Source organism: Protopterus annectens, chromosome 3.part1 (genome assembly GCF_019279795.1).
Source record: "Protopterus annectens isolate FY-2018-M chromosome 3.part1, PAN1.0, whole genome shotgun sequence".
In the NCBI taxonomy this organism is placed as follows: Eukaryota; Metazoa; Chordata; order Ceratodontiformes; family Protopteridae; genus Protopterus; species Protopterus annectens.
Genome location: NC_056732.1, coordinates 1,821,111,346 through 1,821,126,956, shown reverse-complemented (window position 1 = coordinate 1,821,126,956; position 15,611 = coordinate 1,821,111,346).

The following is a 15,611-nucleotide window of genomic DNA, read 5'->3' as shown; positions in this document are numbered from 1 at the left end:
ATTCTAACCTCCTAACCCTAACCCTTCCACCAAATCCTCCTCCCTCCTAACACCCAGCTGAGCTTTTAATAGACAATTTTACAGCCAACAATCACAAAACCATATCAATAGTTGCCATCTACATACCACCAGGTGATAACATATCCTTATTACAACATATTTTCAACTGGTTATCTGACCATATCCTCTATGAAACCATTATACTGGGTGATGTTAATATCAATAGGCTTACCTTTACCACTATGACCCCTACCACTAGCATTAACCTTTACAGTTTCACCCAACTCACCCCCACTCCCACATTCTACAACAAATCCACCAATTCCAGTTCCATCATTGACTGGATTCTTGTAACCAGTCCCAACCTCTATCCTCATACTGAAACTCTACCTGACTCTATCAGCAATCACTGCCTAATAAGTACCCTCTGACTCTCCCCCTACATTCCCAAACCCCACAGATTCAAAGAATGCCAGAAAGTGTCCATCTTCAACCCTGATGCATTCAATAACTCTCTCTCTGTAATAGACTGGTCCACCCTCTTAAATTTACCTCTTGATGATGCTGTTTCATACTTTAACTCCACCTTCCTTAACATACTCAACTCCCTTGCCCCTCCATGTACTGTTATAGTAAAATCCCACAACTGCCCCTGGCTCACATGCTCAACTCAGACACTTATTCAAAAAAGAGACTCTGCCTGGAAACTTTGGCCCAAGACTAAATCACCCTCCCACTTCTAAGCTTATAGGGAACTCTGTAACCTCACTAAAAAACACATTAATTACGATAACAAGAATTTCTACCATCAACCCCAGACCACACAATCCATAAATCTTAAAAGGATCTGGAACACTATCAACCAAATCCTCCAACCAGGAAATCCATCCACACCCAACCCCTGCCCCAACAACTCACCTCTCAAAACTGCAACCATTTTCAACTCCTATTTTATAGACACTATAAGTAAACTTACACAGGCTTCTCTCCCTCCCCATCCCTCAACACCTACAACTCCCCTTCATGATAACTCCCCCTCTCTCTAAAACCAGTCCCTATAAGCTACATTAAAAAGCTCCTCCTCAAGCTCAAACCTTGCTCCCCATCAGCAGACAACCTGCCACCTGTCTTCATAAAACATGCTGCTACATTTGTAGCATACCCAGTTTCCATCCTAATAACTGCTCCATCGCCGAATCAACTGTTCCAACTCTTTGGAAAAAATTCTATACCATACCCATACACAAAGGTGGTAATTCCTCTGAACTCTCTAACTTTTGTCCAATTGCAATACTTTCTCCCCTCTCCAAAATTCTAGAACACTGTGGTCTACCTCTTACACGGTAACCTGATCACCTGTACCCAGAATGGCTTTCACCCACACCACAGCACCTCCACTGCTGTCTTCTTTACCAACACCATTTTCCTAGCCATAGATAATAAACTCATATCCTGCCTATTCTTAGATCTGTCCAAAGCCTTTGACATGGTCTCACACCCTATCCTCCTCTCAAAACTCTCTCAACTTAACCTTTCCACAGCAGCTATATCCTGGTTTAGCAGCTATCTCTCAGACCAGCAGCAATCTATCAAATGGCTATCTGCTCTCTCCCCCTTTCTTACCATCAAAACAGGTGTCCTACAAGACTCCATCCTTGAACCCCTCCTCTTTAACATCTTTACCAATGAACTCCACACATCCTGTCCCCAGTCATACCTCATACAGTACGCCAGTGACTCTACTATTATATCCATAGCTCATAATCCAACTGACCTTCTAACCCTCACACAAACATCATTCAACCTCACTGAAACCTGGCTAACAAGACATACTCAACCCCCAAAAAATAAAACGCCTACTCTTTCTCCCAAAATCACTTTACCCTCTTAAATCTTTCATCATCTCTTCTCTCAATAACACCATAATAGCTCTTGAAAATCAAACTAAGTTCCTCGGAGTAATCATATATGATCAACTGAAATTCAACCTTCACATTCATCACTGCATTAAGAAAACCCATCAAAAGCTTGGCTTCCTTTACAGAAACAAAAAATTTCTCACCCCAGAATCTAGAATAACACTTGCCAATGCCTACCTCCTTCTCAACCTCTTTTATAGCTCACAAATCTTTACTAACCTCCAGTCTACGCTACTCTCCAAACTTGAATCCACCTCTAACAAAGTAGCCAGATTTGCTGCCAGTTTGCCAGCCAAAACTCACCACTGTCTGGCCCTCAAGTCACTTAACTGGCTTAAGTTTTTCCAGTCACCTCAAACTTACCCAACTCATAATCCACTCCATTATCAATAAACCCTCCTCCTGTCTAAGTATTTCTTCACTAGTCTCACTATATACCCCTGCCCGACCTCTAAAGAGCTCTGATCAATGCCTGTTACAAATTCACAAACCTAACAAATCTGCAGGACAGAATTTATACAGCTACTCTCCTGCCATCCTATGGAACAAGCTTCCCTTGACTCTAAGAAGCATACCCCAGCCATGCAAATTTAAGAGCTCACTCAAACAATGCCTCAACCTGCTTAAGATATGCCCCTGTAACCCCCCCCCCCCCGAACCTAGTCCTAAGCAGCTTTAGTAAAAAGGGTTCTATGGTTTCTCTTTTTTTTATACGTCATATTTTGTGGTAGTGCCGAGTATGGTAATGGGAAAGGGAACAGGTGATGTGGAGGCAGGAATGCAGCAGTTAAAACTTATGTATCAGTGACACAAAGTAAAAGAGGAAAGCAGCAAATAACTGAGGAAGAGTCTGGTTTTGTGGCAGCAAGCAATGCGGTAACTGAAACGTGCTGTAGTGACAGCAGGCAAGAAAGGAGAGCAGCAACAAACTGTAAGTAAAATCACAAAGACATGCATTCGGAGCATTTCTCCCCACACCTCCACTGAAAATTGGCTCCATTCCAAGTCAGACTTTCTCTGTAAATAAATGTTAAATAAATAAATAACATTTTTAAAAAGACCAACTGTGAGAATAAGAACAAACATGAGATTGTTATAGACAGATGTGAATGGAACAACTTGGTAAGTGTTTTGGGATTTAAAGCTCAAGACATTTGGTCTTTTATACATAAATTGACAGAGATGTTCTGTGACAACATTTGAAACAGGGGAACTGATGATGATATTTCTGGAACTGTGTGACAAAAAGAAAAAACATTTATTAATGGAACAGTTATTTGTTTTCTGCTAGTAACTTAAACAGAAAAATGTTTCTTTGCAGTTTAGATCTGATACACTGGAAGAAGATGTAAAAATATTGCATGGTTTGTGTGAAACCATTGATAACAATGTGAAAGTGAAAGATAAGAGAAACCTAAAAAATGGAGGTTGGAGGTTGAAATGTGAAAAAAAACATGGTAAAATACTTGCCAAGTGTTATTTATGTGTCTTGTCATTTGTCATAAAGGGACATTAAGATAAGCTGGCCAGCCTAAATCATGTTTCTTTTGTGTGAACTTTTCTAATTTAATTTATAGTTGTGACGAGATACAATGTAACCAGGACATAAACCAAGCAGATGTGTGGCTGAATGTAAGTTGTGGAAAAACTGCACACTGGTATGAACAAACAGTAAATAATGAAAAAAACAATAGGTGAAGTGGAAGAAAACATACACGAGGAAGGACAAAATGAGGCTGGGGAGACTGAGAACTAGATGAAGAAGTTGTAGAAGAAGAAAGATTAAGGGAAAATGAGAAAGTCTGCATGCAGGATGATAGGTCAAGAGAAGGGACTGACACTAAAAGTTTTTGAAATTCAAGCCAGTGAAAGTCTGATTCTGAGGACAGTGGATTATTGGTACATAAACCCAAGAAAATATTCATTAAGAGAAAGAATAAAAATAAAATGAAAATTTAAAAATATTTACCCTGAAATCAAGAAGAAAAAGTAACACTTTAGAATAATTTCAGTAAATGTGAGCAGTACTCTAAACACTATAGGAAGGATAAAGATACAGGAACAGTCTGCTAAAGGTGATGTGGATATTGATGTGAAGAAAGACTGCAAACAGTAAAACTGTGAGATGGAAATACAGTATGAAACTAGGGAAATGAAAGTTGTTCTGGAGTGGCTGTGTTGTGTAAAGAAACATTGAAAATACTAGATATAATGTTGGTAAGGATGGGAAGATTAACTGTTATACCAATAACCCACGCCTGGGTGTGGGTAATGCTGGATTTACCCATGGTTGGCGTGGTTTGGCCAGTGAAGCCAGTGGCCAAACAAAGCCAACTGTGGGTAAATCCAGCATTACCCACACCCAGAAGTGAGTTATTGCTATTATACAATGACATTATTTAAGAAAAAAAATAATTACTTTTCTTAAATAATGGCATTATATGCCTCCTTGCTGCCCTTCCGCAGCTGTCTGGTATACTGCGGCAGTTCTGATGTACTGCGCATGCGTATGCCTATGCAGTACATCAGAGCTGTGGGCAAAAGCAATGGAGAAAGCAAGATATCCGTTGCTTTTTACAAACTGTTTCGCTATGTTAAATAGGTTTAACATAGCGTGACATTAAAAACAGCGGAGAATCTCATTGCTTATTTTAAAGCTGTCTCGCTATGTTAAACCCATTTAACATAGCGAGACAATTGAACAACGGAGAAAACAAGATCTCCGTTGCTTTTTACAAACTGTCTCGCTATGTTAAATGGGTTTAACATATGACAATTTAAAAACAACGGAGAATCTCCGTTGCTTATTTTAAAGCTGTCTGCCATGTTAAACTCGTTAACATAAGCGAGACAATGTTGTAGAAGTTATAGTAATGGAAAAAGTCTGGGCAACCGGACCTTTTTCCATTACTATAACTCAGATTTACAACGTGCACACTGACCAATCAGCATGCACGTTTTTGAATATTAATGGGGGGTCATTGTATAATATGTGTGTTTATACAATTAGAATATAACTTGCAAGGAAAGAGAGAATCTTTCATGAAATTTTAGACACTGTGATAATTAACATGAGCATTATAATTGCATGGTACATTAGTTTGTGATTTAAGGGGAAGATGTAAAAAATAAAGGAAGTGATAAAATATGATAACTTAGCTGTGTGGAACAAAAGTTAATGGTCTTATAGATGAGGGACATGGATCTGAAGTTGATTGTTTTGTATTATTGGAAGGCTCGGGGTAGCAGATGGGGATACAGTTGTAAAGGGTTTATTCAGATGATTTAGCAGTATGGATGGAGGTGATGGAAAAATGGGTGTATATTAAACAGGAAAGGGAATAAAAAGAATGAATGAGAAATTATGGGATGAAATTGAAGAGGAGGAAGTATTGCATTTATTAGAGGGTCGTATAACCATGAAAAACTTCAAAATCTGCTCTGAGTGGTAGATCGAATTAAAAAAAAGTATAAAAAGTATTTTTAAGTAACATGATTATGTATGAAAGGAAGAGAAAGTAAAATTTCTGAAAATGTATAGAAATGTATTTTAGAATTTGGAGAATATTACAAGATAGTATGATATTAAACAGGAAGTATATAAAAGAAATCAAGAACAATTCATTAATTAATGTTTAGGCAGAGATATTATTAACAATGGAGAAAGGAGGAAGTGTCTGAATATTTGGATAAAACAGTCATACCTTTCAACTGTACAGATTTTCACAGAATGTCCAGATTTTTGTTGAATATTTTTGGCCCATTTTTTCATAAAATGGTGGTTTTGCAGCAAATCATTCAAGATTTATGTCAGAAACTAATGACAGATGTTTGGGTTTCAGACTTCATACCCTGGAAAAAAATTCATGCTAATGCAAAACCGGTTATTCTATCTATTTTCTAAGTCTACTGTTGTTATTGTTTGTCTTTCGGCTTTTTCCCGGTAAGGGGCCGCCACAGCGGAACTCCGGTCCGCTAATGATTGGCAGTAGATTTTTACGAAACGCCGACGTGCCAGCTCGACGCCCAACCTTCAACGAAGTCTGTAAGAGCAATATTTTAAAATTGTCCCTATTTTTGAGCCTTTGTTCCCCCATTATTTATGACTTTGTCCAGATGTCTTGCTCTAACAGGTTGAGAGGTATGAAAACAGTATAATCACAGAAATGAAAATATAAAGAAATGGTAGGAAGAACACAAGAGCAAATTATGAGTATTGTAGTGCAGCTTGTAGAAAATATACATAAGAGTATAAGAAGAGGAAGAAGAGGAAAAGAGGGATGGAAAGTAAAGAAATTTCCAGAACAAGTTAAGGAAGAATTTGAAAAAAAAATGACTACTAGTGAATTGAATGAAGTACTTAGGAAAGTAAATGTTGATTCAGTATTAGGCCCAGCTGGTATAGGGTACAGAATGTACAATTGCTTAAAAGACTGACAAAGAGGGTGTTTTGTGAATGTACTGAATGGTTGATGTAAGGTTTTATTTATGAAGAGTTATGTAGTAAGATATTAAAATCTGTATCGAAGAAAGATGAGAAGACTGAAATAAAAAAAAATTGGAGACCCATCACACTAAATTGAATGGAGTATATCATCTTACGAGAATAATACAGAGGAGAATGGAAGGATGGATGAAGGATATTATGGGAGAAAGCATATATGGTATAAAAAGGAAGGAATGTCAAGACTTTTTATTGATTATGAAATAAATTGTGGATGATATTAGAAGTAAAAGAGAGGATGTGAAACTTAAGTGGTATTAGCAAGGCATGGTGCTTTCTGGAATGTTATGGAGAAGTATTGAACAGGTAATAGAACTGGGATAGTGTATATGTCACTATATTAGAATTATACGGTAAGAATATTAGTGTTAGTATTAGTATTAATATTAGTATTAATATTAATATTAGATGTAAAACATTTGCCAAATGACATATGTGGACAACAATACAGATTTACATACTGGATTGGTAGAGGCCTGGGTTAACAATAACTGCTACCAGTACTGTTAGCCAACAGGGCTTTGGTGGAAATTGGGCTACTGTCAGCCGAAGGAGGAAAAGGAGGGGGAAGGCATGCCTGAAGGCAGGAAGAGAGGAGGAGGGTTACGAGTGTAGTAATAAGGGTAGGAGTTTTGAATGTTGACGGTATGGCTGATATAGGGAGAGCGCTAGATGATATGATGAGAAGGAAGGTTGATATATTTTGCATGCAAGAAACCAGATGGAAGGGGACTAAGGCTGGGTGTATCTGAGGTGGGTTCAAATTGTTCTATCATGGTGTGGACGGGAGGAGAAGTGGGGTAGGGATTATCCTGAAGGAACAATATGCCAAGAGTGTTTTGGAGGTGAAAAGAGTGTCAAATAGAGTGATGTTTATGAAGCTGGAAATTCATGGTGTGATGATGAATGTTATTAGTGCATATGATCCGCAAGTTGGGTGTGTGATGGATGAGAAAGAAAAATTCTGGAGTGAGTTGGATGAACTGGTGGTGAGTGTATCCAAGGGTGAGAGAGTGGCGATTGGAGTGGATTTCAAAGGGCATGTTGGTGAAGGGAACAGAGGAGATGAAGTGATGAGTAGGTATGGTGTTAAGGAGAGGAATGCAGAAGGTCAGGTAGTAGTGAATTTTGCGAAAAGGATGGACATGGCTGTGGTGAATACGTATTTTAAAAAGAGGGAGGAACATAGGGTGATGTACAAGAGTGGAAGAAGATGCACACAGGTGGATTATATCCTATGTAGGAGGGCCAGTTTGAAGGAGATTGGAGACTGTAAAGTGGTGACAGAGGAAAGTGTAGTTAGCCAGCATAGGATGCTGGTCTATAGGATGATGCTGGTGATCAAGAAGTGGAGGAGGAGTGTGAGAACAGTGCCAGGGATCAAATGGTGGAAGTTGAAAAAGGGTGATTGTGAGGTGGAGTTCAGGGAAGAGTTAAGACAGGCACTGGGTGGCAGTGAAGAGTTACTGAATAGCTGAGTAACTACAACAGTGATGGCATGGGAGACAACTAAAAACATGCTTGGTGTGACATCTGGACAGAAGAAGGACGACAAGGAGACCTGGTGGTAGAACAAGGAAGTACAGAAGAGTATACAGAGAAAGAGGTTGGTGAAGAAGAAGTGGAACTGTCAGAGAGATGAAAGTAGACAGGATTATAAGGAGATGAGGTGCATGGCAAAGAGAGAGGTGGCAAAGGCTAAGGATAAGGTGTATGGAGAGGTGTATGAAAGGTTGGACACTAAAAAAGGAGAAAAGGACCTCTACCAATCAGCTAGACAGAGGGATTAAACTGGGAAAGATGTGCAGCAGGTAAAGGTGATAAAGGGAAATTTTTCACACAAGTGAGGAGAGTGTGTTCAGCAGATGGAAAGAGTACTTTGAGGGGCTGATGAATGAAGAGAATGAGAGAGAAAGAAGGCTAGATGATGTGGGATAGTGAATCAGGAAGTGCAATGGATTAGCAAGGAAAAAGTAAGGACAGCTATGAAGAGGATGAAGAATGGAAAGGCTGTTGACCCAGATGACATACCTCTGGAAGCATGGCAGTGGAGTTTTTAACCAGACTGTTTAATGAAATCTTGGAAAGTGATGGGATGTCTGAGGAGTGGTGAAAAAGTGTTTGGTACTGAATAAGGGTGATGTGCAGAGCTGTAGTAACTACACAGGGATAAAATTGATCAGTCACAACATGAAGTTATGGCAAAGAGTAGTGGAAGCTAGGTTAAGAAGGGAGGTGATGATTAGTGATCAGCAGTATGGTTTCATGCTGGGAAAGAGCACTACAGATGCGATGTTTTCTCTGAGAGTGTTGATGAAGAAGTACAGAGAAGGTCAGAAGGAGTTGCATTGTGTTTTTGTAGACTTAGAGAAAGCATATGACAGGGTGCCTAGAAAGGAGTTGTGGTATTGTATGAGGAAACCAGGAGTGTCAGAGAAGTATGTAAGAGTGGTACAGGATATGTACAAGCATAGTGCGACAGTGGTGAGGTCTGTGGTAGTCATGATGGATGTGTTCAAGGTGGAGGTGGGATTACATCAAGGATCTGCCTTTAGCCCTATCATATTTGCAATGTTGATAGTTTGACAGACGAGATCACACAGGAGTCCCCATGGACTATGATGTTTGTGGATGACAATGTAATCTGTAGTGAGAATAGGGAACAGGTTCAGGAGACCATGGAGAGGTGGAGATATGCTCTAGAGAGGAGACAAGATGAATGAAGGTCAGCAGGACTAAGACAGAATATATGTGTGTGTGAATGAGAGGGAGAATAGAGGAATGGTGAGGTTGCGGGGAGTAGAACTGGCAAAGGTGGATGAGTTTAAATACATGGCATCCACAGTTCAGAGTAATGGTGAGTGTGCAAGAGAGGTGAAGAAGAGAGTACAGGCAGGGTGGAGTGGGTGGACAAGAGCGTCAGGAGTGATTTTTGACAGACGGGTACCAGCAAGAGTTAAAGAGAAAGTCTACAAGAGGGTAGTGAGACCAGCTATGTTTTATGAGTTGAAGACAGTGGCATTGACAAAAAGACAGAAGTCAGAGCTGGAGGTGGCAGAGTTAAAGCTGTTAAGATTTGCATTGGGTGTGATGAGGATGGACAGCATTAGGAATCAATATATTATAGGGTCAGCTCATGTTGGACAGTTTGGAGACAAAGCTAGAGAGGTGAGATTGTGTTGGTTTGGACATGTGCTGAGGAGGGATGCTAGGTATATTGGAAAAAGATGCTAAGGATGGAGCTGCCAGGTAACAGGAAAAGAGGAGGACCTAAGATAAGGTTTATGGATGTGGTGAGAGAGGTCATGCAGGTGGTTGGTGTGACAGAGCAAGATGCAGAGGACAGGAAGAAATGGAAACAGATGATCTGCTGTGGTGACCCCTAACAGGAACAGCCGAGAAGAAGAAGAAGAAGAAGATGAAGGGTAACAGTATTAGTGAATGGGTGGGTAAGTGAAGAAACATGCATAAAGTGTGATATAAGACAAGGTTCATAGGTTCATAGGAGGTTACTAGGCTAGTGGCCCTAGAGCTTTTACAAGCCTAGCCATGTTAATCCCAATTATCCTCATCTGTTCTTTTTGGGTAGTTTGCAGAATGAATTTATGAACATAGCAGGTCTGTGATCAATAGCGGCCAACCCTCTCCATGAGGGACATGGGTGCCACGTCAGGGCAGTCTCCCATCCAGTTATCCAGGTTGCACTTGAATAAGGTCAGTGAGGAGCTCTGTTTTACGTGAATAGGAAGTATATTCCAGAGAAATAAATAAACAAATCAAAATAAATCAACTGAAAGTCAATATACAGTTTACAATAAAAAATCAACAATAAGACCATTCTAAAATGGTGTCACAATAAAGAGTTAAAAAGTTTGAAATTTATGCATTTATGATAATGAAAAACAAGGCAACAGCAAAGTGGATGAGGAAAACTTTGAGAGGAGTGTTGTTATGGAGTATTCTTAGATCACAGACAAATAACATCATTAGTTGATAAAGGAAATACAAGCTGGAGTGTAGTTTTATAGGGCAGAAATAGGGAAATAAAGTGTGTCATGTGGGGTGGGAACAACAGCATTCCCAGTGGGAAGAGAGGTGAGAGTGGAGAAGGTTCTTAAAGGAGGAGAGGTTATGGGTGGTACGAATGAGTGGGAGAAGGGAATTCCATATTCGTGCTAGTGAGAAAGATAGTAGAAGTGTCCCTGGAGTTTGTGCGGGCTTGTGTATGTCCAGGAGGTTCTGGTTGCTAGACCTAAGTAGTCTGCTGGGCTGATGTATTTGGAGTGTGGAGGAGATTGAGGGGAAATTTGAAGGTTGGAAGATGAGTCTATGGGCAGTGGAGAGTTGTATATAGGAAAGATAGTTCAAGGAGTGGAGAGCTTTGCAATGGTGGGAGGAGTATTTTGATCCAGTAACAAACAGCGATTGTGTTGTAGCAGGAAGCTAGTTTGGACTTTAGGGAGGATTGAAGACTGGTAAGGAGAGGGGCACCATACAGAAGGGAGAGGAGGAGATCGGTAGTATAGAGGGTGTGTTTGGTTGAAGGGGTAAGATAACAATGGTGGCGATAAAGCATACCCAGTTTTTGATGAGATTTCCTTATATTAGTTTGTAGGTGGAAGTCAAATTTTAATTGGTCATCAATGAGTACTCCTAGAAGTTTAGAGTTTAGAGTTTAAAGTGGGGTTGAGTTTTGGCTTGTTATTGAGAAAGAGGTCTTATCAATTTTGGAAGATGTAGAAGGGTAAATAACATGATCTTAGATTTTGAAGGGTTGAGAGCAAGGTGATTATTAAGCATCCAGGATTCGGTGCAGGAGAAAGCTTCTTGAGTTAGTTTCATAAGTGTAGGAAGGATTTTGGCAGAACAGATAATTGTGGATCATCAGCGTATTGGACCAGTTTAGCGTTAGGGATGCAGTGATGGAAGTTGTTAATGAAGATTTTGAACAGTAGTGGGCCTAGTGTAGAGCCTTGTGGGACACCTGTGATAGTATGAAGGAAGGAAGAGGTGGAACTTTTCCATTTGACAGCTTGCTGGTGGTTTGCAAGGTAGCTGGAAAACCAATTGATGGAGGATGAGGAAAGATTCAGGTAGGATAGCTTGGCTAGGAGAAGCTTATGTGAAACTGTATCAAAAGCTTTGGATAAATTTAGGAGGAGGGTTGATACAATGTTGTTGGAGTCACGAGCGTGGTTGATGGTTTCAAGGAAGGAAAGGAGGGCTGTAGTTGTGCTATGCTCAGGTCTGAAGCCATGTTGTGTTTGGTAAGTCCAGGTCTGAAGCCATGTTGTGTTTGGTAAGTCCAGGTCTGAAGCCATGTTGTGTTTGGTAAGTCCAGGTCTGAAGCCATGTTGTGTTTGGTAAGTCCAGGTCTGAAGCCATGTTGTGTTTGGTAAGTCCAGGTCTGAAGCCATGTTGTGTTTGGTAAGTCCAGGTCTGAAGCCATGTTGTATTAGGGTAAGTAGTTGATTGTCTAGTAGAAAGGGAAGGGGTTGAAGGCAGATACATTTTTTAAGAATTTTAGAGATGGGGGATAGGATGGCTATTGGATGGAAAGTAGAGATTTTTGTATTGTTGCCTCCCTTGTGGAGGGGAATAAAGAAGGCTTTTTTCCAGAGGAGAGGTACATACGCTTCCTGAATGGAGCGGTTTATTAGGATGGAGATAGGTAGAGCTATGCCATCAGCAGCTAGCTTAAGGAAATTGGATGGATGCTCATCTAGGGCATTTGAGCATGTTTTTAATTTTTGAAGGAGTTTTTTTATGGTACTATTTGGAATAGGTTTGAATAAGAAAGGAGGGTGCTGAGTAGGGTTAGAATTATAGTGTGTTGGGGTTGATGGGGGAGATAGGGATATGCCTGAGCTATTATTAGGGAAGATTGTGGTAAGTTTACCTACCGAGTCAATAAAGAATGAGTTAAATTGTGTAGTGAAGAAGAAATCAGAAGAAATAGGATCAGGACAAGGATTGTCTTTTTTACCAGGATGAAGCAGGTTAGAGATGCTGCTCCAGACCTTTTTAGGGTTTGATTTACTATTATTTTGTAATGTTGTATAATAGTTTTTTCTGTCCATGGCAATTTGCCTTTTTGCTCTGTTTCAGAGTTGTATATAGTCAGCTAAGTTATTGGGAGCCTTATATTTTTGGTACAGTTTCCATGATTTATTGCAGAGATGCATGAGGGAGACTGTCTCCTTGGTTAGCCATGGGGCAGTTTTGGCTTTGAACCTTTTAGACCTGAGGGGAACAAAGCTATTGAGCAGGTTAAGGAATTCAGAATTGAAATAGGAGACAAAGTTGTTTAGAGAGAGGGTTTTAAAGGGTTCCATTTGTTATGTTTTAAGATATTAGAGAAGGTTTGAGCATTGAAATTTTTGAGGGAATGGGCTGTAATATGGTTATGGTGTAAGTGGAGAGAAAGAGGTGTACATTGTGCAAAGGCAGGGAGATGGTCACTAAGTGGGTCAGGTATGGTACCTTTATCAGAGATACTATGGGGGTGGGAAATTAGTATCCAGTCTAGAATAGTTCCTGAGATAGTATCTTTAGCAGGTCTAGTTGGAGAATCAATTAGTTGTGTGAATTTATACAGATTTATATTTGTGAGGCTGTGGGAGAGTTTACAGAAGACCAGTTAATATTAGTGTCACCAAGGAGTATAGTCTCATTTTGTATGTTAGTCGAGATCCAAGAGAGAATATCCTCAAGAATGGGGATATTGTTTCCTAGGGGATGTAAAGGGCAGCTATACATATGCTTTTGTTGTTATTTATCTTTAGGAGGGCCAGAGTTAGTTCAGCTGTGGAAAATTGGGGGAATGGGCTTTGTATAGGGAGTAACCATTAGGGAGGAAGAACAGACTAGGGCTACTCCACCACCTTTCTTTTTGATTCTGTCATTTCCTATAATTCTAAAATTGGGTGGAGTTATTTCTGTATCCTTAATGTGAGGTTTTAGCCATGTTTCTGAGATAGCTAAAATGTCTGGTTTGTTGTGGGTGAGCCAGGCATGAAAGTTAGTAACCTTGTTGCCTAAACTTTGGGCATTTATTGCAGTGAATAGAAGACACTTGTGTGGAGAGGAGGGGGATGGAGAGGGTAAGCTAGTATTCTGGTTGGGTGAGGGATCAGGGTTTGGGTGAATGTCACCAGAGAGGGGGATAGAGATCAGTTGGAATAAGAGGGAAGAAAGATGCTTAGAGAATTTTGAATTGGGATTAAGGGTGGAGGAGCAATGCTGGTTGGGGGGTGTGGGATGGGGACAGTTTTAGATGTGGTAGGGATAAGTTTTCTGTTAAATAAGTAAGTGTCATTAAGATAGAAGAGGTGAGGAGAGATATGGGGAGAGAGGATTGATTCAAATCTGAAGAAAGTGGAGGTTATGTGTAAGGGGGGGAGTGATAAATGTGAGTAAGAGGGGTTAGATAATGAAAGTAGGTGAGGAGTAGGGGGGATGCATATGATAATTAAAGCTAGTAAGGGTTTGATTAGCATTTATTTAGCGGTAGTGTATTGAGTATAGCTGTGTTTTGTGAGAGTGGGAGGAGGTGGCAAAAGCAAATATAGTTAGTAGAGGTGGGATAAGATTGGTGTAGAGGAGAGGTTGTTGGATTAGAGAAGGAGGTATGTGATAGGACAGGTGATTAAAGGTGAGGTTTGCTTGTGATAAGGTAGTTTAGGGATGGGAGTGGTTACGTGGGTATAAGGATAGAGGTGCTGGGGGCGGGTGAGATTTGGGGGAAGGGTAGGGGAGCGGAGTGAGCCCGCAGGGTGAATGGAGCAGGCAGAGCCAAGAAGGAGTAATGAGGAGGAGAAGTTCAGAAACCAGTCAGTGGCACAGACGTTTTGTGTTTTCATTTTCCACCTAGGGCTACTAGAAAAACTAAAGGTAAGTATGTTTAAATTTGGAATATGGTCACAGTTAGACTATATCTGGGAACTAGCAAGTAAATAGTAGTATATTGGGAACAGTGCCAAGTCCCTGGAGCTAATTTTGAGGTTTACTTCTCTTTTGTTTTAATTTACAGAGAGTGCACATTATATGGTAGATACTGCCACCTAGTGGTGATTCTGACTACGGAAAATATTGACAGTCACTAAGGGGAAAGCAGGTTAGGGAGTATTTCCGAGAGGGACTGCTGGTGTGCTCGCTACAGGCAATAAAGGACTATGTTTTTAATATAAGATACAGAATAAAGTTTCAGGGCTTTCAGCCTGTCCACAATGATGTCCCTTGTGTAGAATATTGGTGGTGCTGGTGAAGAATGCAATAGTAAGTGAAGTAGCTTTACAATAAAGAATGCTAGATATGTGATGCAAAAGGAGGTGGTGATACCAGTAGTTTTGACATGAGTGGATATTAAGGTTGTAGTTGCTAAGGACAAAATATGGATGAGGGAGGTATTGGTTTGTCTTAATGGATGTTTAAAGCAAATGAGAATGACACTGAATTTTTCAATGCCTTTGCCAGGAATAAAATGTGTAGAAATTTGATGTAGTTGGGATGCAATAGGAAGAGCTGATATAAGAAATGAAAGAAATATGTCTTCTGGGGAGAACATACAGATTAGCATTTAGGAAAAAGTTTTATCTGGTGAACTTGGTGTTAATAGGAAAAACAATATATAATTCAAATATATAATCCCAGTAAAATACAAAAAGGAAATTGAGCAATTGCTGTTTTCTGCCGTACAGTGTACAAGGGTTAGATGTAGTGAAAAGAGGTGTGTGGTATATGAGTGAAGATGGAGGGGGGGGGTCGAGTCACTAAATGTAGATGTGTATTCTGCTTCTATACAGTTATGTAGAATAATAACGTGGGTAAAGGAAGAAAATGAAAAGTCAATAGTGAGCATATTTAAATATGAGGACAAAAAGTTCTGGGAAACGAGAAGAACAAGAAAAAGAGAAAAACAAATATGTGAAGAAATTAAAAGTTATAGAAAAATACTCGTGGCAAATAAAAAAAAAACGATAATACGGAGAAAGAGAGAAGAATGTGGTGTAATAATGTGATGAAACAATATTATTATGTAATATACACGGGAAAGTGTACCAGAAGTGATTAAAGCAAGGAAAACGTGGTGTACCAAGACAGTAGAATGTCAGAATTTCCTACAGAAACTGGTAATAAATAAGTTAAACCTTAAGGGAATATGCCATATAAAAAGAAAGTTGAAAGAG